Source organism: Schistocerca cancellata, chromosome 6 (assembly GCF_023864275.1).
Source record: "Schistocerca cancellata isolate TAMUIC-IGC-003103 chromosome 6, iqSchCanc2.1, whole genome shotgun sequence".
NCBI lineage: Eukaryota > Metazoa > Arthropoda > Insecta > Orthoptera > Acrididae > Schistocerca > Schistocerca cancellata.
Window position 1 is genome coordinate 417,321,003 of NC_064631.1, and position 22,313 is coordinate 417,343,315.

Here is a 22,313-nt window from a genome sequence, read left to right on the forward strand (position 1 = left end):
TGGTTTGGTGCCTTTATGGTCATTGAACAAACTAAATAGATATTATTTATGGAATGTTCCATTGTCTCATGGGGTAACATAAAATTATTGATAACTTGAATACAACATATTAATGTTCCACAGTAATATTTATTAGTTCATAATGAACCGGCTTTCAGTTCTTAGGTCTGAGTCCTTAACAAACTAATAAATATTATTGTAAAACATTAATACATTGTATTCAAGTAATTAATAAACAGATGCTTTTGCTCCACTGACTTTACATAAGACCAGAATTTCTTGGGATTTTTTAACCAGATGAGTAGGCAAAATTTTACTATCAGATTCATTGAACGCCTCTTGCGTTGCTCTCCTTGTGTTCATTTTGGTTTAGTTCAGCTTTTATTTGTAGCTAGACTTCTGTTTCACTTAAATCTGTGATGGAGCTGTCCTTGCTTTCATAGTAACTTTCTGAAATATCTGTTGTCAGGTTCTATTGTAACCACACTAGATATTATCATTCTCTTTACACCAATAAATGCACAATCACCATTGATGTCTCTAAAACTTGTTGATTATATAGTATTTTCATCGTATTATATTTGATTTTCTGGCCTACTTTCACACTGACTGTACTAAGTTCTTCATTTAGTTGTTGAAATTTATCTGCACTAGAGGCAAATAGTAAAATATTGTCAGCAAATGAAAGCAGTTCAGGTATAACCCAGTAACTCACATCCTTCCTTTGTTTTCTTGGATTAAGGAAATGAAAATTTCCCCTAGGGCTGCTGACAATAACACACAGGGGGCAAAACTTAAGCATGAAAATAACTTTCACATGATGTTTCACTGCAAATTAACATAGCTTGATGAAACAAAGAATGGACAGCTTCAGTATAGTACATGAAGTAACCGAAAGAAGTATGTAATGGGACAAACAAAACTGACACTTTTATTCAAAGACAATAATCTATTTATTTATTTATTTAGTCCTTCTAATCCTACATGTATAGAATATATACAAGGATATTGGATATGGTTAAGTCTTTACAAAATAAAGTACAGTTCATGTTGCATTCCTAAGGACTACATATTTAAATAATTTAGCAAAGAATCGTATATACAACAAACATTAGAGACAACATACAAAGTAGAATATTCTTAATGCATATTTATTTTTGTTGTTTGGTCTCTAGGTACTCTGTCAGATTGTAAAAGCAATGATCAGTTAAACATGCCTTTAGTTCAGCCTTAATACTATGGAGTTTACTTATTGATTTAATATGGTTTGGCAGATTATTGTAAATTTTTATCCCAATATGTAGAGTGCCTTTTTGGCATAATGATGTTCTCACCTGTTTGATATTAAGATCAGATTTTTTTCTTGTATTGTATGTATGTTTATCTTCATTTTCAATAAGATATCTGGGTTTCTATGAATATATTGTTTTTTGAAAACTGACGTTTCATAGATAAAAATGCAAGGAAGAGGAAGAACTGACATTTTTTTTTAAATATGGGTCTGCATAATTTTCTATTGTTAACCTTTCAATAATTCTTAATATTCTCTTTCACATCCTGAAAAGTTTAATATCTATTGTTGCATTGCCCCAGAGGATTATGCCATATTTAATTACAGAATGCACTTAGGAGTAGTGTACATTTAACAGGCTGGCTTTGCTACAACATCTTTTTAAGACCCTTATATGTAGTAGGTTTTGCTCAGTTTTCTTTGCAAATATTCAATATGTACTTCCCATTTTGTGTTGTTCTGAGGCAGTGTTCCAGAAATTTTGTGCTGTCAACACTTTCAAGAACTCTGTCCCTCAGTACTATTTGTATGTTTGTGTGGTACCTTCCTTTTAGATTGTAGAAGTTCAGTGCTACTGTCTTTTCATTGTTTATAATGAGCTTGTTATAGCTGAACCATTGTTCTACATGGTTCATTATTTGGATAGCAGAGTTTTTTGCTTTTTCTTCTATTTTCCCACTAATAAGAAAGCTTGTATTATCTTCAAACTGAAGGATAGTTTGGCAATACCTGTTGCACATAAGATCATTGACATAGAGGAGAAACAGAATGGGTCCTAATACTGATCCTTGAGGGGCTCCGTATTTGACATTTTCACATCCTGAATAGTAGTAGTTGATTTTGTTTTGGTAAGTATATTGCACTTCAACCACCTGTTTGCGACCACATAGGTATGTCTTGAGCCACTCATTGGATATACCTCTAATTCCTAATTGGTTAAGCTTCTTTAGTAGGGCATTATGGTCAATGATGTCGAAAGCTTTGGATAACTCAAGACATATGCGAGTCACAAACTCACTTGTATCCAGTTTAGCATAGATTTCGTTAAGATATTCTGATATTTCACTCTCAGTTGAATAGCCTTTTGTGAAACTATGCTTTAAGGGAGAGAGAATTTTATGTTTATTTAGGAAATCAGACAATCTCTTATAAACATTTTTTTTCTAAAATTTTTGAAAATACAGGCTGTAGGGCTATTGGTCTATAATTTGAAACATCTTCTGGATTTCCTTTTTTGAGCAGCGGTTTCAGATCTGCTTGTTTTAAGCATGAAGGGAAGGTTTCTGATGCCACTAAGCTGTTGCACAAGTGTGTCAAAGGATCAGCTAAGGCACAACAGCAGTTTTAAATAATTGCATGTGGTATTCTGCAAATTCCACATGAGTACCCTGTTTTCAAGGTTTTTATAGCTGATAAAATTTCTTAAGTATTTGTGGTGAAAGGAACATGACGCGTACACATTTCTCATTCTATTGAATGATGGAGGTGATATTTTGTTGTGGTCTTCCAGTACACTCACCAACTGTTCATTTATGTTTGCAAAATATTTGTTGAAGGATCTGCAATTTTTGTTGGGCAAGAAATCATTTGCCCTTCATAAGTTTATGTTTTTATATTTTTTGGTTTCACTTGCTGTTTGATTTTTTATAACTTCCCATATAGCTTTAGATTTGTTTTTTGAATTTCCAATGTATCTCTCATTTGTCATTGTTTTAGCTTTCCTTACAACATTTTTGAGGATCCTCTTGTAATTCTTCAGGTATAAATGAAATTCATGAGGTATGTTCTGTGTCTTTGCTATATTGTGTATTTTTCTCTTCTCTGCACAAGAGGTTCTAATACCTGTTGTAATCCATTTGCTCTTTCTGAAGTTAAGTTGACATTTTTTTTATAGTGTAAATGCAGCTTCAAAGTATGATATGAAGATTTCCATGAATTTTTCAGACTTTTTGTTGGTATTTTCACAAGTATACACTTCATACCAGGTTCCTTCACTTAGTCTCTGTATAAAAACATTTGTTTCTTTATTACTGAATTTTCTTGTTTCTTTCATGAGTTCCTCTTTCTCATTTGTTTCTCTTGGATGGTGTAAAACAATAAACTGTGCATAGTAATCACTGAAGCTAGTATTAAGATTTCTGGCACCGAATTTGTGATACACGTTTGTGTTTATTAATATCTGATCAATTGTTGAGCTTGTTGTTGGAGTAACCCTTGAAGGAGAATCTGTGGTGGATTATATGTTATATGTTTCCAGTTAAGCTTTCCTGGCCTTTTGAGATTTCTTGAAAATCAATATTAAAATCTCCAAGTATGATCACTGTTTTGTTGAAATTTTTTGTAGTATTTAAAGCTGCTTCTAGTTGATGACAGAAATCATTTAAGTTCCCATCAAGGCTCCTATATACACAGATGATTATTAATTTCAATGCAGAGAGTTTGACTGCAGATACTTCAAAAACTTTCTCTTTAGCTAACAGTTCAATGGGTTTTATGTTACAATAATCAATACCCTCCATGACTAGGTGTAATTCTAGAGAATGATGATGAAAGATTGAAGTCTGCTAGTTTTGTGACTGACATTGCATCTTTAGGCAGCCATTGTTCAGTTATACACATTACAGAAATGTTTTTTAACTCATCAGTAAATAAAATTTCAAGTTCACTTAATTTGTTTTGCAATGATTGGACATTTTGATGAATCAGCATGAAATTAAAAGATTTTTTATACTTTGGCATATTTAATTGATCACTTGCCTTTATCTCGTCAATAAAAAATCATTCAGGTGTACTGGAAGTACTGCTTTTCTTTTACCTACTGCACTTACTCTTCTATTATCATCTGCTGCAGAATTTTCTTCTGTACCTGGCTTCCCTGTTAGTTGTTCAGCTGCTCCAGCTGATGATATTACTGCTGGTGTTAGTGCTGGGTCTACAACTAGTGTAGCTGTTACTGCATTCATTGTTGTAACTGTGACTGAATATTGGAGGCACCTTGTTTCTTCTTTTGTTGTTGTTGATGTTGGTGACAGAGATCTTGCTAGTATTATTCCCTTTGAATATTGAGGGGGGCAATCCAGAATGATTTTACTTTTGAGTGTTTGATGCCTATTGTTGATAATTTCTTTAATTTTTTTTCAACAAGCAGTTTTTTCCCCATGTTGTTAATGTGCAGTCCACGTAATGTGTGAAATTTGCACCCAATATTGTTAACATTTACAAGTTGTACATTTCTGAAATATCTGCAAAGGAATGAAATTTATTGGCTGGCATTGATTATTTCTTTATTTGTGCATGACCAAGACGGTAAGTCATACCAATATGGGGTGTTCAGCACTAAAACATTTGTTTGTATCAACTGTCCTAAGCACCTTTTTAATTCTTGTTTCATTTTTGTACATGACATTTGACCCACCAAATAGAACAACAAAGTCTTCAGAGGATAAGTCAGCAATGTCTGTGGATCGTACATGCTTGCGAACTTCTGACATAGAAGCACCTGGTTTTATGTAAGTGATTGTTTGGACACTGGACTGACCATTCATAATGTGAGCAAATTCATGTCCATGCCTATCTGCCATAACAACTACTTTTTTTTTGTTCAGGTTTCTTTGCATGCTTAGATGGGTCACCAGCATTATAGCCAAAACATTTAGTATCAGCACTGGAGAAACAATTGATATTTAAGTCACACAAGTGTTCAGGTCTCTCAGACTCTTTTTCTTTCATAACAGTAAATGAATTATTAAGCATTCTTTCGGATGTATCACTCCGCGTATTTGTGTTTCACATTCAGCTCGCAAATGAATTTTATCACTTGCACAATGTTTCTTATCTTGCACAGTTGATTGCACACTGAATCTGCTTGTGAACACAATATTAGAAGCTTCATTGAGAATGTGGCACTTTGTTTTTCACTTTTCCTGGAATTTCAATGTTACTGTGAGGCAAGTTTGCTGTTGGTTCACACTTTTTAGATGTAAGTTTTTTTTTAGTTTGCTCATCAGGATATTAATAGTTAGTTGCAGACTGCTTGCACAATCATTTAACTTTCTGATTTCATCACTACAATTTGCACACACGCTGTTTTTATCACTATAATTTTCACTTTTTTTTCACATGAACACTATGTATATCAACACTAGCCACCATCTTGAAGACCTCCCACTAATAACACTGAAGTCACTTAGTGAATATCATTATGTTGTAAGAGCTCCAGTACCAGTGCTTTTCAATGTGGTTGTGCATTAACATCCATAAAAATAAAGTCAGGGCTGAATGCATACCTTGAAAGACAGTATGGCCATGCAACATTATGCTTCCCACAACATAACACATAGACCACCATAGTGACCATGTTCAACAATGTTCCTGGATGCATTATGTATTCCCACTTCTTGCTGGAGAAGGGTAAAGTCTGCAGGATCAATGATGATTGGTTTGGTGGTCAAAGTGGTAAGGTGTGGGTGGTCATTCATAATCACTGTGTTATTTTATAATTTTGTTCACACCTCAAAAATGGCCAATTGTCTTACATTCAATTTTGAAGCCAGCATGTTCCTTTTCCTGGTGAGATTCTAGTGTTAATTTTTATGAATTTGTGATGACTACTGTAAATATTGTGCAAAAGACACTGATAGATCTATAAATTTTCATGACTTTTTGTCTCATTTTCTCTGAAGGACCACAGAAACATGTAACAGAAAACGGCATTCATGCTAATGTTCGAGCACTATCTCCTTTTTTAGCAAAAGTACACACAACCTCACAGTCACCCAAATGCACAGTGAATTTGGATATACAGTAGATTAGCTTGCCTGAAAATACCTGTATATGAAAACATATATCTCAATGGGTAGTTGAAAGAGAAACAGAAGTAGAAAATAAATAAATAAACAATCTTACACTGCAGTAAAACTTCCAAAACCAACTCTACTTCTTAGTGGCACACACAAAACAAATTAAATCTGTATTGGAGATTTAATGAAAGGATTATGCATTGAAGTAACTTGTTCAAAGAATAAAAAGGACGAGGAAGTTACGGCACACCAAAAAACACTATACCTCACTGAATAGCTATACATAGTGCAAAATTAGTTGTGGGATGAATATTGTAACCTAATGCCAAAAATTATCCTTTGAAAACTAGCCTATTGTCTAGCATAAAGAAAAATTGGGGTTACAACTATGGCAACAACTCTGAAGAAACCAGATAACACTACACCTACACACTCACACATAAGATTATTTTGTACCAATAGTTGAATAAACAGATGAAACATCACCACAAACAAGTAGAATGAAGGACACAGAGAGTGACAGAAACAAATAAACACAGACAATTTATGGAACAAGAAATTCTTGAAATACTAAACAGAATAAATCCTAATAGGAACTCTGGTGAAAACAAATAAACAGAAAAACACTCTTCAAGCATTCAATTTTCTCCCAAAGTATGTCACAGAAAGTTACAACACTTGCTTAAAACATGAATATTTTCCGAAACACTGGAATAAATCAAAATAATATCAGTAGTAGATCCAGGAAAGAAGAACAGTGAGATATCGCCCAAGTGCCCTGTATACAAAGGCAAAAGTGCTGAAAAAACTTCAAGTTAATTTACTTTCATTCCTCTGTGAAGCTATTATAGAACAGCCAGTATGGGTTTGCTAGACAGAGGCAAATAAATTTGTTGATGATAGTCTGGTGCATGGGCAGTGTGTATTCTGGATGCATAAGGAGCCTTTGATGCTAGTTGATGACCTAGTAAAGTATTCTACTCTGCAGAAATTTTGTTGTACATTTTAGTTAAAAGCTACTTTTACACAAAAACTGAATTTTTTTTTTTTTGTCTGTCAGCATTGTCAAGATTGAGATGAAAGTAACCAAAGTTCCTGTTGTCAGCTAAGATCATGAACATATTATACTGAAGATTTGGAAATATCAGGATTTGTAAATTCAAGTTACACATGATATAGTGGGATTGGCCCCAGTTTATTTACCAGCAGGGATATATACAAGGGGCTCCTCAGAAACAATACAAGCTAACTTAAGTCTATTTCAAAGCAAATCCCAGTGCACACCATATCAAATTTCCACCCATGGTAAACAGAGGGCATGATAACAGCACCCAAGTCAAACCAGTAGCACATATGCCTTGCATTCAACATCACAACTGACTCAGTCACAACCTGGGCCAGTTTATATGGCAGACTGTGGTGTGGTCCTATTGGAGAGAGCTCCTGATTACCAGCACTATTTGAGTAGTGGCACCATGACAGTTGATGGTAATGTGTCAGCTACACAGTTTCCATTGTAACATCAGGTGCTACCACTACACTAATGAAAGGAAGCAGCAGAAAGTGTTTCAAATGAAAAAAAAAAAGAATAAGCCAATAATAACAAAATTTGTTTCACTGAGCAGAAATTAGGAGTAAAAGGGATAAAGCAAAAGTAAACATCTTATTGAACAATAAAGAATTGGAGCAAATTGACCAACTAAAATATCTTGAGATAATTATTGAGGATAAGATCAGCTTTAACAGCCACATCCATCATGTCAAGAACCAACATGCAGAACTGAAACACTTGTTGTCAAAACAAACATAACTGAGGAGATTACTCTCAGGTTCCAAGAATCATCTATGGAGGAGCCATATTGCCCAGCCTATTAAATGCATCTCCAGTGTGTATTAATTCTCTAACGAGAAAGTACAACTGCCATAACTGTAAACAAGAAGAATGATGTCTGCTTGTGTCTGTATATGTGTGGATGGATATGTGTGTGTGTGCGAGTGTATACCCGTCCTTTTTTCCCCCTAAGGTAAGTCTTTCCGCTCCCGAGACTGGAATGACTCCTTACCCTCTCCCTTAAAACCCACATCCTTTCATCTTTCCCTCTCCTTCCCTCTTTCCTGATGAGGCAATAGTTTGTTGCGAAAGCTTGAATTTTGTGTGTATGTTTGTGTTCGTTTGTGTGTCTGTCGACCTGCCAGCACTTTCATTTGGTAAGTCACATCATCTTTGTTTTTAATGATATGGTTATAATAGAAGGAAACATTCCACGAAGGAAAAATATATCTAAAAACAAAGATGATGTGACGTACCAAATGAAAGTGCTGGCAGGTCGACAGACACACAAACGAACACAAACATACACACAAAATTCAAGCTTTCGCAACAAACTATTGCCTCATCAGGAAAGAGGGAAGGAGAGGGAAAGACGAAAGGATGTGGGTTTTAAGGGAGAGGGTAAGGAGTCATTCCAGTCCCGGGAGCGGAAAGACTTACCTTAGGGGGAAAAAAGGACGGGTATACACTCGCACACACACACATATCCATCCACACATATACAGACACAAGCAGACATATTTAAAGACAAAGAGTTTGGGCCCAAACTCTTTGTCTTTAAATATGTCTGCTTGTGTCTGTATATGTGTGGATGGATATGTGTGTGTGTGTGTGTGCGAGTGTATACCCGTCCTTTTTTCCCCCTAAGGTAAGTCTTTCCGCTCCCGAGACTGGAATGACTCCTTACCCTCTCCCTTAAAACCCACATCCTTTCGTCTTTCCCTCTCCTTCCCTCTTTCCTGATGAGGCAACAGTTTGTTGCGAAAGCTTGAATTTTGTGTGTAGGTTTGTGTTCGTTTGTGTGTCTGTCGACCTGCCAGCACTTTCATTTGGTAAGTCACATCATCTTTGTTTTTAGGTATATTTTTCCTACGTGGAATGTTTCCTTCTATTATAACCATATATATATATATATATATATATATATATATATATATATATATATATATATACATATATATATATAATAGAGGGAAACATTCCATGTGGGAAAAATATATTTAAAAAGAAAGATGATGAGACTTACCAAACAAAAGCGCTGGCAGGTCGATAGACACACAAACAAACACTAACATACACACAAAATCCAAGCTTTCGCAACAAACTGTTGCCTCATCAGGAAAGAGGGAAGGAGAGAGAAAAAGACGAAAGGATGTGGGTTTTAAGGGAGAGGGTAAGGAATCATTCCAGTCCCGGGAGCGGAAAGACTTACCTTAGGGGGAAAAAAGGACAGGTATACACTCGCACACACACACATATCGTGTGTGTGTGCGAGTGTATACCTGTCCTTTTTTCCCCCTAAGGTAAGTCTTTCCGCTCCCGGGACTGGAATGATTCCTTACCCTCTCCCTTAAAACCCACATCCTTTCGTCTTTTTCTCTCTCCTTCCCTCTTTCCTGATGAGGCAACAGTTTGTTGCGAAAGCTTGGATTTTGTGTGTATGTTAGTGTTTGTTTGTGTGTCTATCGACCTGCCAGCGCTTTTGTTTGGTAAGTCTCATCATCTTTCTTTTTAAATATATATATATATATATATATATATATATATATATATATATATATATATATATATATATATATATATATTAAAGAAAGTTATGTATGACAAACTTATGGAATTTGTAAATAAAAACAAAATCCTAAGTAATGAAAAACATGCATTCAGAAATAAGAGAGGTTAATAATAACTGCCATTTATTTGTGATTTTATTGTATACCAAGCATAACAAGCACGACAGCAATCAACAGGACTATTTATTGACGTATCCAAAACTTTTAACATGGTGGAACATAATATTCTGCTGTCAAAGCTTGGAAAGTATGGTATTCAAGTTCACTGCAGCAGCTGGATAAGTTCCTTCTTGAGCAATAATAAACTAGCAATGAGCTTCAAGCACACTAATGCCAACCTTAAACTATTTATGAACATTTATCAGAATACAGTCTAATTAAAAATGATGTTCTTCAAGGGTCAGTAATGGGATCACTTCTCTCCCTTTTCTGCATTAATTATCCAAGCTTAAATCTGAATGCTCATAGAATGATCATATTTGCAGATGACGCCATAATTCTGTCGAAAGAGGGAAGTAAGGAAGAATTACAGCAATCAGTTAACACTGCCACAAAACAACATAGTAACTGGGCATAGGGTAATAAACTTTTAATAAATAGTAGCGAGACTATTACATTAAACATTCACAATTCTCTGAACAAGGACATGTACATCCAACTTCTATCATTGATAAACTGGTTGGTAACAGTACAGAAGCCAAATTGTTAGAATTAATGTTACATAGCAATCTGAAATGGAATAAGCATATACACTATCTTATAACGCTTAATTGAGCAAGACCTGTTACCCTCTCTGCTCATAAAAATCCTGCTGTAGTGAGAAAACAGTAAAGAGTGCATTATATGCCTTGTATTTTCACCTTGAATAGAGGGTCACATTTTGGTGTGTCTGTTGTATCTGTATATGTGTGGATGGATATGTGTGTGTGTGCGAGTGTATACCCGTCCTTTTTTCCCCCTAAGGTAAGTCTTTCCGCTCCCGAGACTGGAATGATTCCTTACCCTCTCCCTTAAAACCCACATCCTTTCGTCTTTCCCTCTCCTTCCCTCTTTCCTGATGAGGCAATAGTTTGTTGCGAAAGGTTGAATTTTGTGTGTATGTTTGTGTTCGTTTGTGTGTCTGTCGATATATTAATACAAGAGGATAGGCCTGTAGTTATTTACAATATCTCTTCCACCTCTTTTATATATTGTAATTAGATAAGATACTTTCAGTACATCAGCGAACATACCTTCTTGAAGAGAGCAAGCACTAAGTGTGTAAGTAGTACACCTAGGCTTACAGCACTCTTCTTTAAGAATGCGGGAGGGACACCATCAGTGACTGCAGAGTTGGAGCTTTTGGATCCTTTTGTTACTTCATCCTATGTGGCTGTGCTCCTGTACATTTACCTACTACATGTGCTTATTTTACATTTATTAGATTGGGTATTCATGTTGCAGGAAAATTCTGGTATAATGTGAAGGCCTTCATCAGACTTTCAGGATACTGGGCAACAGAGTTCTCATCACTACAGATATGTCATCCAGAGATACCTAGGTTGTATGGGAGGGACTTTTTGCTGCAGAAGGGATGGAAGCCGTCAAGATTCAGGTACTGTTGGTGGTTAGTGGATTTAATGTGGACAGCGATGTGGATGGCACTATCAGAAAGGTGGAGGTTGATGTCCAGGAAGGTGGTACACTGGATTGAGGAGGATGAGGTGTAGCAAAGGAAAAAGACAGTGATTTTGTGATGGAACAAGGATAGCGTGTCTTGGTCTGGACTGCAGATCATAAAGGTATCAGGGTGGGTGGGGGGGGGGGGGGGGGGGTGAACCTTAAACAGACTAAGTGTTGGGAATTTTGAGAGGCGAGGAAGATCTCTTCTAGATGACCCATAAACTGCTTGACATAGGAGGGTGCCATGCAGCTGCCCACGGCTGTGCCATAGAGTTGTCTGTATACCTGCCCTTCAAAGGAAATGTGTAGTTGGTGAGGTGTATGAGGAATGAAATGGTGGTTCTGGATACTGAATGACGTCACAGGAGAGGTAGTGTTCAATAGTAGCTAGTAGGCCATGGGTATAAGGGATGTTCCGTAAAGGAAGGTGACATCAACATTGATTAGTAGGTATCCAGGAGATGCAGCGTCTATGAAGAAATTGGTAAGTATCTTTGATGTGTGGGGTTAGGTTTTGGGCAGTTGCTTGGAGATGGTGGTCAACAAGGGTGGGAATTCTTTCAGCCAGAGTACAATAACCAGCTATAATGGATCGTCCAAGATTGTTAGGTTTCTCGATTTTGGGGGATGGAGAAGATGGGTGTGTGGGGTGACATCAGGGTGAGGATGGAGATGGACTTGAAAGTGAACATAAACAATTTCTCCATGAGAAATGTTCTCAAGAATTACTGGGGATTATGTTATAGTTCTGAGATGGGATCACTATGGCAGAGCTTATAGGTGGGGGACTTATACAGCTGGCAGAGGCCTTCTGTCAATAGCCACTGTGACTCTTCATGACAGTGGTGTAGACTTTGTCTGGAGGGAGGGTGATTATGTCAGAATACGTTTTTAGCATGTGTATGTCTGTCCTTTGTTTTGCTAAAAGTTTGGTGTCCTTAGGAATGAACCCAGGGAAGGATGGTGATGTCAAGTTGGAGGTAAGGAATTTGTGGAAGATGACAAGGGGTGGGTGGATGGGAAGGGGGGGGGGGGGGGGCAGGGGAGGATCAAATTGGACTGTGATATGAACTGGGAAAGACAAGGTTCAGTGTTGGGGTTAGGCAGACTTTGATTCGAAGGACTGGTGGCAAAGCAGTGTTACCCCTGTTGGGATTGGGAGAAGGAGACTAGGTCTTTGACAAGTCCAACATGATTAAACTTGGGTGTGAAGCTGAAGGTGATTCCTTTGGATAGAACTGAAACTTCTATGGGACTCAGGGTTTTGGTGTAAAGGTTAACAACAGTTTTTTGGGTTTGCTTGGATTCTGAATTTTGTGGAGCATTGAGAGAGGGTTTTTGGAGCATATGGTAAATTGAAAAAGTTATCTAGGCAAGGTCTGGATGCTATGAGTGGATGACAAGGAGATTCACTGTGAGTAGCCTGGGTGTTGATGGATAGCAGTGCCCCAAGGCAGCAGTAGGTTGTCAACAGGTTGGACAATTATTTAGGGAGTGATGTCTAGGATGCTCCTCCAGGTTTTGGAGTGCAAGGGTTTCAGTTTTGGTGATGTGGTGTATGAGGTAAGGACTGCACACTAACAATATCTTGCAGAGGGAGCAGAGATGGTGCTGGAGTGCCTGTACCGTGGAAAATTATTTCTACAGTACCACATTTGTGAAGGGCAGGAACTGGCAAAATCTAAAAAGTTGATGGTCGTTATGAAAGGAGGGTGGGATCCAAAGAAGGAGATTTTTATGGTTAGGCTATTGGTGGAGGGGGGAAGGGATTCCAGTCTTAGGCAGCATTTAATGAACAGGATGTGGGTCTGGGTTATAGTCAAATAAAGGGAAAGGGATACTTTTCTGAACTGGTGCAGATAGATGGAGCAAGTGTCCGTTAGGGTAGAGACAGTGTTGGGGAAACAGGAAATGGTGCAGAAAATGGACTAGTGAAACTGTTAGGTGATTTGAGTGGTTATAAGGGGATCTTGATAACTGAGCATGAATTCCCACTGCTCCCTGCTCCCTGCTTCCAGTTATTATACTGTAAGGCTTGTTGAAGCAGTTGGGAGTTATTATATAGTTGGCCGGCATTTCTCCAGACATTCCTGTATTTACTTCACTCACTATCTTAGTGTGTGATTCTGGATATTCCGATGAGATCCAGTTTTTACCAGGTTTAAGTCTGTATGCCCCAGCTGCTGCCTCCATCTTGACCAAAGGTGTAGTGGAGGCATGTTCAGCATGACTCCCATTCCAGCAGTTGGTGTGCTGCTAATTCCTCCTGTTATGGCAAAGCAGGCCAGTCTCTGCACCTTAGCAAGCTCCTTAGCTACAATCTGCTGTTCTACCTTCTTCCACCACACTACGGCCCCATAGGAGATCCTAGGTCTAACCACCGTGGTGTATATCCAGTGCATACCTCTCGGGCTTAGGCCCCAGTTTTTACCACAAACCCTTCTGGTACTCACTAGAGTACTTTTCACCATGGAGCAGATGCTCTTAATGTGAAGGGTCCTTGTTAGTTTCTCATCTGAGGCTACCCCTAGATACTTCACTATCCTCTTCACTGGTAGAGTTTCATCGAAGAGCTTTAGATTCCAACTTGAGTGTTGGATATGCCTCTTCATAAATGGCACCACAACAGTCTTCTTAGGATTAACCCTTAGATCCTGTTTAATGCACCAGTCTTGTGCAGTGTCCAATCCTCTTTCTGCCATATTTCTAACTGTGTCAGTAAATTTGTCAAGTATTACAATGACACAGTCCTTGGCAGAAGCATTGTCTGGAATTCAGTTCCACAATTAATTTGTTCACCACTAGATTCCACAATAAAGGGGACAGAACTCCTCCTTGTGGGCAACCTCTAGTGGTATTAATTAGCATCTTTTCATTCATCATTGTAGCCTCTACCTTCCTTCCACTAAGAATGGCCCTGGTCCACCTACATATAGTGGTCCATAGGTCATGCACCTCTGCTGCCCTTACCTTGGAATCGAAGGTCATGTTACTGAAGGCACCCTCTGTATCCAGGAAGATGCAGAGGGCTATTTCTTGGAAATGAAATACTTTCTCTACCCTCCCAACAAGTTGATGGAGAGCTGTCTCACATGACTTACCTGGTTGATATGTGTGTTAGTCTGAATGTAGAGGGGCCCTAATTAGCCTCCTTCCCCCAACATATACATTAACCAGTTTTCCAATGTTTTGAGAATGAAGGAGAACAGACTGATTGTTCTCATATCCTTGGCCTTGGTGTGATCGATTCTCCCTGGCTTTGGAATGAAGACAACCTTCACTGCCCTCCAAGCATTGGGAATGATTCCTACTGCCAGGCTAACCCTGAATAACCTGCATAGGACTCTTATGAGATTCTCTCCTGCCTGTTGCAGGAGAGCTGGAAAGATTCCATCTGGGCCAGGTGACTTGAACAGTTGGAATGTTCCCACCATCCACTGAATTTAATGAAGTCCACACACTCCTTGGCCGAATCCCAGTCCTCTCTTCGAGTGGCTGAGAACCATTGTCTCTCCAGGATCTCATTCTGGTCTGTGTTGTCCAGCAGAGCATATTGAGGAAAGTGAGTTTTGAGGAGCAATTCCAGCATCTCATGTGCTGTCTTTGTATATTCCCCATCCTTCTTCCTCAATGTACCTCCTGGATTGGTTGGTACTCTAGTGAGGATTCTGTAAAGTGTGGCTTGAGCAGACATGCTGTCCACCTCCTCACAGAATGCCTTCCAGGACACCTCCTTTGCTTGTCTGATTGCAAGGTTGCAGTTGACAAGGGCCTCACATTATTTTGCCCATTGTCCTTTACGTCTTGTAAGGTTAAACAGTCTTCGTACCTGTTTTCTTTGCTTTTCCAAGTTATTATTCCACCAAGGCACATGCCTATTTGTGCACTACTTGGTGACTGTGCAGCTGTCCTGATATGAGGTCACTATGACAGCCTCTGCTACTTCCTCAAACTCTACTGGATTCCTTATCGAGGTTTTAATTTCCGATAAGCGTAACTCAAAGTCGCTCCTATATGTCTCCCAGTCTGTTTTCTTGGGATTCCTATAGGTCGTGGTCTGCCTGATTCCCATTTCAACCTTGAATTTAATATACATGTGGCCCGATGAGGGTGGCTCTAACGCCACATGCCATTGTTTGACATAGCTGCCCATCATCATGGAACCAAAGATTATGTCAATTACTTCTTCCCTTCTGCTATTCCTGAATGTAGGTTCATTGCCCCTATTCAGGACCTCCAAGTTGTTAGCTAAAAGAAATTCAAGAAGGTATGTTGGTGTCCTTGCTACCCCATACTATGTTGTAGGCATTGGCGTCACATCCCATCAACAGTTGGTCACCTTGCCGGTGGCAAGCTTCTACCAGTCTCCTCATCTCCAAAAGAGGAAGAGGAGGAGGAGAGCTCTCTTCATAAGGAAGGTATGCTAAGGCCAAAACAATTTCCCTCATGATACCTTCCTCACATTGTTGCATTCTAATGGTCACTAGGTCACTGGAGCAAAAATCCGTCATTTGCATCAAAGAAATTCCATTTCTTACATAGATGCATGTTCTGGAGTTCCTTATATTTCTAGCATAAATCACCTCACCTCCAGTGCTGCTGAAGCCATTTACACTCTCTTTATATAAGTAGGGTTCTTGTATCAGGGTCACATCCACTTCCTGCCTCCCCAGGCAGTGGCTCAGGGCAGCAGAGGCCCCTTTACTGTGCTGAAGATTAATGTGCAGCACCTCCAGTCTCTGTCTTGCTGCCGTCATTGCCTTTGAGGTCTTTGATAACCCTGAGAGTGACCTGCAAGAACCCTAAACACAATTTCAGGTCTTGCTCTTGCATTGCCTTCAGGGACTTCTCTCCGACCTCCACGAGCAGGGTTCGTCCTTCTGGTACGACCTTCTGGTTGATCACTCTCCAGTCTTCTGTTGAGACTTTTGGGTTCTGGGCCCCTATTTTCTCGAACAGAGTCTTAGGGGAGACATCCTTAAGGATCTCTGGTAACCATATTGATACCTTTGTGGTCTTAAGAAGCTCTGCTGCCATCTTGACCAGCAGCTTCGCATCTTCCCACAGGGATATCATGGTCACCTTGTCCTTAAGCCATTCCATCATGTGCACCCCCTCACAGACAAAAATGAGGGCACCACGAACTAGATAGACTGTCCTGAAGTTGGGTCCTGGACCAGCGTCCCCCTCCCAGTCTTTTCAAAGAGTGCCATCTGTACAAGTTCCTCCTGCTGTGAGGTGATGGCTACCATTGGATAGCCCTCCTGGATAACTGCCTTCTTAAAATCCAAGACCGCAGTACTATAGGTGTGTTTCCCTATTTCTTGCCTCGGTTTTTTCTGGGCTCACTAGTTCATGGAGAAAGGAGCCTTAGATTCCTCCCTTATCCTCTTGTTGTCTGTCTTCTTCATTGTGGGGGTCTGTGTATCCCCTTGAACCTGAGACAGTTTTTTCTTAGGGTTCAAGTCCCTTTAATTCCCTCCACTTGTTTTTAGGAAGCCTTTCTTTCCCTTCATATTTTCTCTGTTCCCTAAGTAGTTTCCTCCTCTGGACCCCAGACAAGGCTTTAATCTTGATCTGGTCCAACTTCTCGGTTACAGTGCCCACTTCTAGCTCAGGTCTATACCCTGATTCATTTGTGGGAATGCCTTCCATCAGTCCTGACCCCGATGTTTGAGTGTCTGAGGTCTCAGTTTGCCCCTCAGTTTGTTTTAATTTATTTTCTTAAGCCATGTCCATATTAATCCCACAAGATTTGGGGATCTACATGGTCCACGCCACGAATACCCCGCATGGTGTAAGGCTACTTATTCAGGGAGGTCACCCAGTATCCCTGAGGCTCTGTTTGTGATACATCCTCCCATGTGCCACGCACCCCTCGACATGGATCGCATCATACCTTGGGTTGGGACAGAGAATTGGGTAAGGAGTAGGAGTGGATAGGGAAGATGGGACATAGTGGGACATTCTTAATCTGATCCATCAGCTGAGGGAGTAGGTCCTCTGCCTTTGGCGTAGCCCTCAGCTTCACAGGGATACGCAAGCATCTCCACCCTCAGGACAGTGCTTCGTCAAGGTGGTGTCCCCTGGAGAGGTGTCACAGGATTATTCTACCCCTCCAGAGGCTGGGCCATCTGTGAAAGCAGCCAAGTCATATACCAACTCTGCTGCAAACATTGGACAGCTTTTAATGTTGATATGACTACACACCACCTGTCAATCAGGATGAATGGCCACCACCGAAGTCTTGCCAAGAACAAAGTTGACCACCCAGTGACACAACATTTAGCTGAGCATAACATACTCAACCTCAATGGCTGCTTCACTACCTGGCCATCAACATTCTTCCCTTCTCCACAAGCTTCTCTGAACTATGCAGATGGGAGTTATCCTTGCAACACACCCTTTGCTCCTCCAACCATCCTGGCCTCAATGCCCATTAGCCTACTGTCTCCACACTGTCCACCCAACAGTTTCCCATTCTTCTGTCATATCGCCTCACTCCCAAGTCACCATCAGTGTGCGCCACTCTACAAGGCTCTAACAACTGTGCATCAGGTGCCTAGCATGTGTACCTGCCACCTCTCCCTCCCACATTCCTAGCCGGCAAACTGGCTGCCTCCAAACTACTAGCCACCCATGGCCTTTCCCTCTCCCTGCCTCTTGCCTCTTTCTCCTTCTACTCACCATGTGTTATTTTAGTTCAAAAAAGGATTAATCCAGAAGCTAGCAAGTTTTGTTTATTTTGTGTGTGCCTATCAAGGACTCAGTGCTTCTGCTTCTTCGTGAATGGTGGTGTTTTAGTTCAAATGGATTTTGTGTGCGCACACACACACACACACACACACACACACACACACACACACACACACACACACACCTGTACACCCACGTTATGCCAGTTAGACACACAATGCCAGGATTACAATTTGGCTGATGAACTGGGGTGAAAGATTCTATTTGGGAGGAGTGGCAAATGAACAGATTGAACATGGACACTGGAGTTGGTGTGGTGTGGTATGTGGATGACATGTAGGGGTGTATTGGAAGGAGTCAGCAGTAGAGAGGAGGGGAAACTATTAGGTAGTGAGGACGGAAATGGTGGGTTAGCAGAGATTAAAGTCAGGAGGATTAGAGGAACAAAGAATGTGCTGCAACAATAACTCCCAAATGCATAAGAATATCAACACTATAAAGAATTCCAGGCTGGATTATCAACAGTATAAGGCACTGGAAGTGTGTGCAGTTTGAAAAGTGGTGAAAAAAAAGGAAAGAAGATAAAAAGCACTGAGAAGATTAATGCTGTAGAGAATAGCAACAAAGGAAATCATCACAGAGTTGTGGGATTGAAGAAAAACGTTAGACAAAATCAAACAATGGAAAGTCCAGAAGAGGTAGTGCTGGAGGGGAGTATCCACATGGCACAGGTTGTAAAGCAGCCATTGAACTGAAGCATGTTGTGCTCAGCAGCATGTTGTCATGTTGTGCCACATAGTCGACTCTGTTCTTGGCCACAGCAGGGGATAGCCATTCATTCTGGTGGACAGCAGGTTGGTGCTCATGCTCTCGTAAAGTACTGTGCAGAAATTGCAACAGAGCTGATAACTGTTGTGGCTGCTTTCACTGCTGAACCTGCCTCTGATGGGATAGGATAAGTCTTTGATGGGTCTGGAGTAGGATGTGTTGGATGAGTGAACTAAGCAGGACATGCAAGAAGGTCTTCCACAGGGATATGGCCCTGTTGCAAGGAGGTGGGTGTGGGAATGGCATAGGGATGGACCAGGATGATGTACAGGTTGGGAGGGCAATGAAGTACCACTTTAGGAGGGGTTGGTAGAATTGTGGGTAGGATGTTCCTCGGTTCCAGACATGATGATAGAAAATCAAAGCTCTGGAGAAGTATGTGATTCTGTTGCTCCACCCCAGAATAGTATTGCCTGAAGAGGGGAGTGCTCCTTTGCAGATGATTCTTGGAGGAGATGGGAGGATTAGGGGTATCGGAGGTTGTGATGCAGGATAGTGTCTGTCTGTGATGCCTTCGTGAGACCTTCAGCATACTGAGCAAGGGAATTCTCATCACTGCAGAAATGCTGTCCACTGGTGGCTGGGCTGTGCAGGAGCACTTTTCTTGGTTTACAAGGGGTAACAGCTGTCAGAATCCAGGTAGTATTGGTGGTTAGTGGGCTAATATGAATAGGATTATGAATCGAGCCATCAGAGAAGTGGAGGTCAACGTTCAGGAGGTGACATCAACTGCCTTCCTCTGAGCCCCTAGCTACATGTCCCCAATCCCTTCTCCTGCTTCCCACCTCTTTCTCCCTCCACTGACACCACCCAACACAATCCCGCACCACAGACCACCTGACAAATTGCAATTCCATGGAACCAGCACAATGAAGGTACACAGGAGGGGGGAGCACTTTACTCCTAAAGTATTTACATTCTACCAGAACCATCTGTACTATAATTATACTGTCAAGTTCTAGTTAGTAATTTTTATAGCTGCAGTCTCATAGTTCTTTTTGGCATTCTTTTGAGTTCAGTTGGGTATGGCAGCAAAAATCTAGATTTTTCTTTGTGTAATTCACTACACCATCCTGCTTGTTTTTTTTGTATGTCGAATTAATTTAGGTTTACGCCAGGGCTCCGAATTGCATGTTACTGGGATATCATGTAGCTCATGTGTTAGCAGTATATTAGTTTCATCGATCTTATTATGCAGGGATTGTACATTATGGTGATAAACTTTTAGATTGGGGCCCGCATCTCGTGGTCATGCGGTAGCGTTCTCGCTTCCCACGCCCGGGTTCCCGGGTTCGATTCCCGGCAGGGTCAGGGATTTTCTCTGCCTCGTGATGGTTGGGTGTTGTGTGCTGTCCTTAGGTTAGTTAGGTTTAAGTAGTTCTAAGTTCTAGGGGACTTATGACCACAGCAGTTGAGTCCCATAGTGCTCAGAGCCATTTGAACCATTTTTTAGATTGGGCCCATTCACATCTTAGTGGTTTTGTGTCACATTTGCAGCATAGCATACTATTATTTTAAATTCAGTTTGTTTATATTTGCTTTTTCTTTCTCATTCTTGTTTCCTCGCCCTTCCATAGTTAGTTGTAGACCTGTACTCTTGCCTTGTTGTGGCACTTTATTAGTACCTTTTTTACCAATCTATCTTTTAATAACTGCCTTGTTGCTGTATTTTTAGGTTTAAAATTCAGCTTGCCAGGTGTGTTGCTGTTTCTTCCATTATGCATGTTTCTGCTCACATAGTAGTCCATTTTATCAGTTTGTTCCTTTCATTTCAGGATAGTCACTTATTTGTCCATTTGTGTATTTTATTACTGGTACTGTTGTTGGCATTTTTACTTTCATCGGAAATATGAAAGAGACAAGCCTATTGCAGTTGTGCATCTTTCCTTGTCTGTTTAGAGAAACAAAACTCACATTTGTAGTAATATTGATTTTTTTTCTATCATGAAGTAATACACAGTCTTTATTTTTCTAGTCTGGCCTTGGTGTCATGTCTAATAGGTACTGCATGAATTATTATGTTCGTGCCAGTTTCAGTATGCATTACAGAGAATCTGTCTTGTTCCTTTGAAACTGTTTCAATTGTTTATCAGTGTCATTTGAGCCTCCAGTAATTATTGATGTATCATTCACATAGAAATTCTTAATCAATTTGCCCATATTTTAATAGCTCCTTTTACAGGTGTGCCAGGTTTTATAATACTTCGCATGATGAACTAATTACGTATCATTCCCTTAAGTAGTGTGCAACAATTTCTTCTGTTACTGTTGTTTGCTTATGTTAAAATTAGGAAATACTGAATCAGTACAATGAAATGTAAGCTGGAAATAGTAACCAAACTTTAGACTCTGACGTTCATTATAAAAACTGGCCTCATCTGACTGATATTGTCATTATCCAATAAAGTAGTAACGAGGCAATTTATGATAGAAGTATTCACTGATGAGTATAGAACTACAGAATGAGCAGGCTCAGGAATAGTAATTTTCATAAAAATAGCCAGCGTACTTTATGAAAAACAATATCTGTAGAAATGAATTTGCAGACAAGCTGAAGAAAGATGGGCGAGAGGAGGTTAGCTATAGTTATGTTCTAAAACTTTCAAATGTTATGAAAATCAATTCCTGAAGAAAGAGAGAAAGAATGACTGCAGACTACAACAGTAATCATTACAAAAGAATATTTTCTAACCGTGTGCCAATGACTGGTGATTAAATGACCTCTCTCTCCTAACTTCACAGCATTGGGATATAGAAAACTGAAGGCTTATTATTATCAATTCAGAATAACCAATGACGTCATGTACACATGCACTGGAGGCAATCAACTGCAAACAGCCCGTACTAGAATGTATGAACTTTGACAGGAAGTGAAGCAAGCTACCGAAAGATGTAATAATTAATGGAATAATTTGGCCAGCTAGCAAAAGTGAACTGATGCAATTATTTTAAAATGTCTTCTATAAACCCTGTATTCAACAGAATTTTCAAACTTATGAATTTCAGTCACCAACTACAAAACAAATTGTGAACTAATTTTAGGAGAGTAACCACAAAAACTTGTAATATTCAAAATAAAGCAATGGGAACAGTCTTCGTCAGGGTTACAACTTTCTCACATTGTGTCCTGAAATGATAAAATACTACTCACTGTCCTCGCAACATCTCCCACACTGATATTCCAACAATCTATGCAATATTATTGTCCATCTCCACTCCACCCCTATCCTCAGCTCCTTGCCTCATGGCTCATATACCTTCAACCGACCTTGATGCGAGACATGCCCCATACATCCTTCCACTACCATCTACTTCAGTCCTGTCACAGTTTCACTTGTGGAAGCAGCCATGTGATCTACAAACTTGATTGCAACCACTGAGCTGCAGTTTATATGGACATAACAACAAACAGACTG

The 22,313-nt window shown here is 39.8% G+C and overlaps 1 protein-coding gene across 2 annotated transcripts in view; it reads left to right on the plus strand.

Moving 5' to 3' along the window:
• Positions 1–22,313, plus strand: part of LOC126191225 (uncharacterized) — a 53,729-nt gene that overhangs the window by 18,794 nt on the left and 12,622 nt on the right. The window lies entirely within an intron of this gene.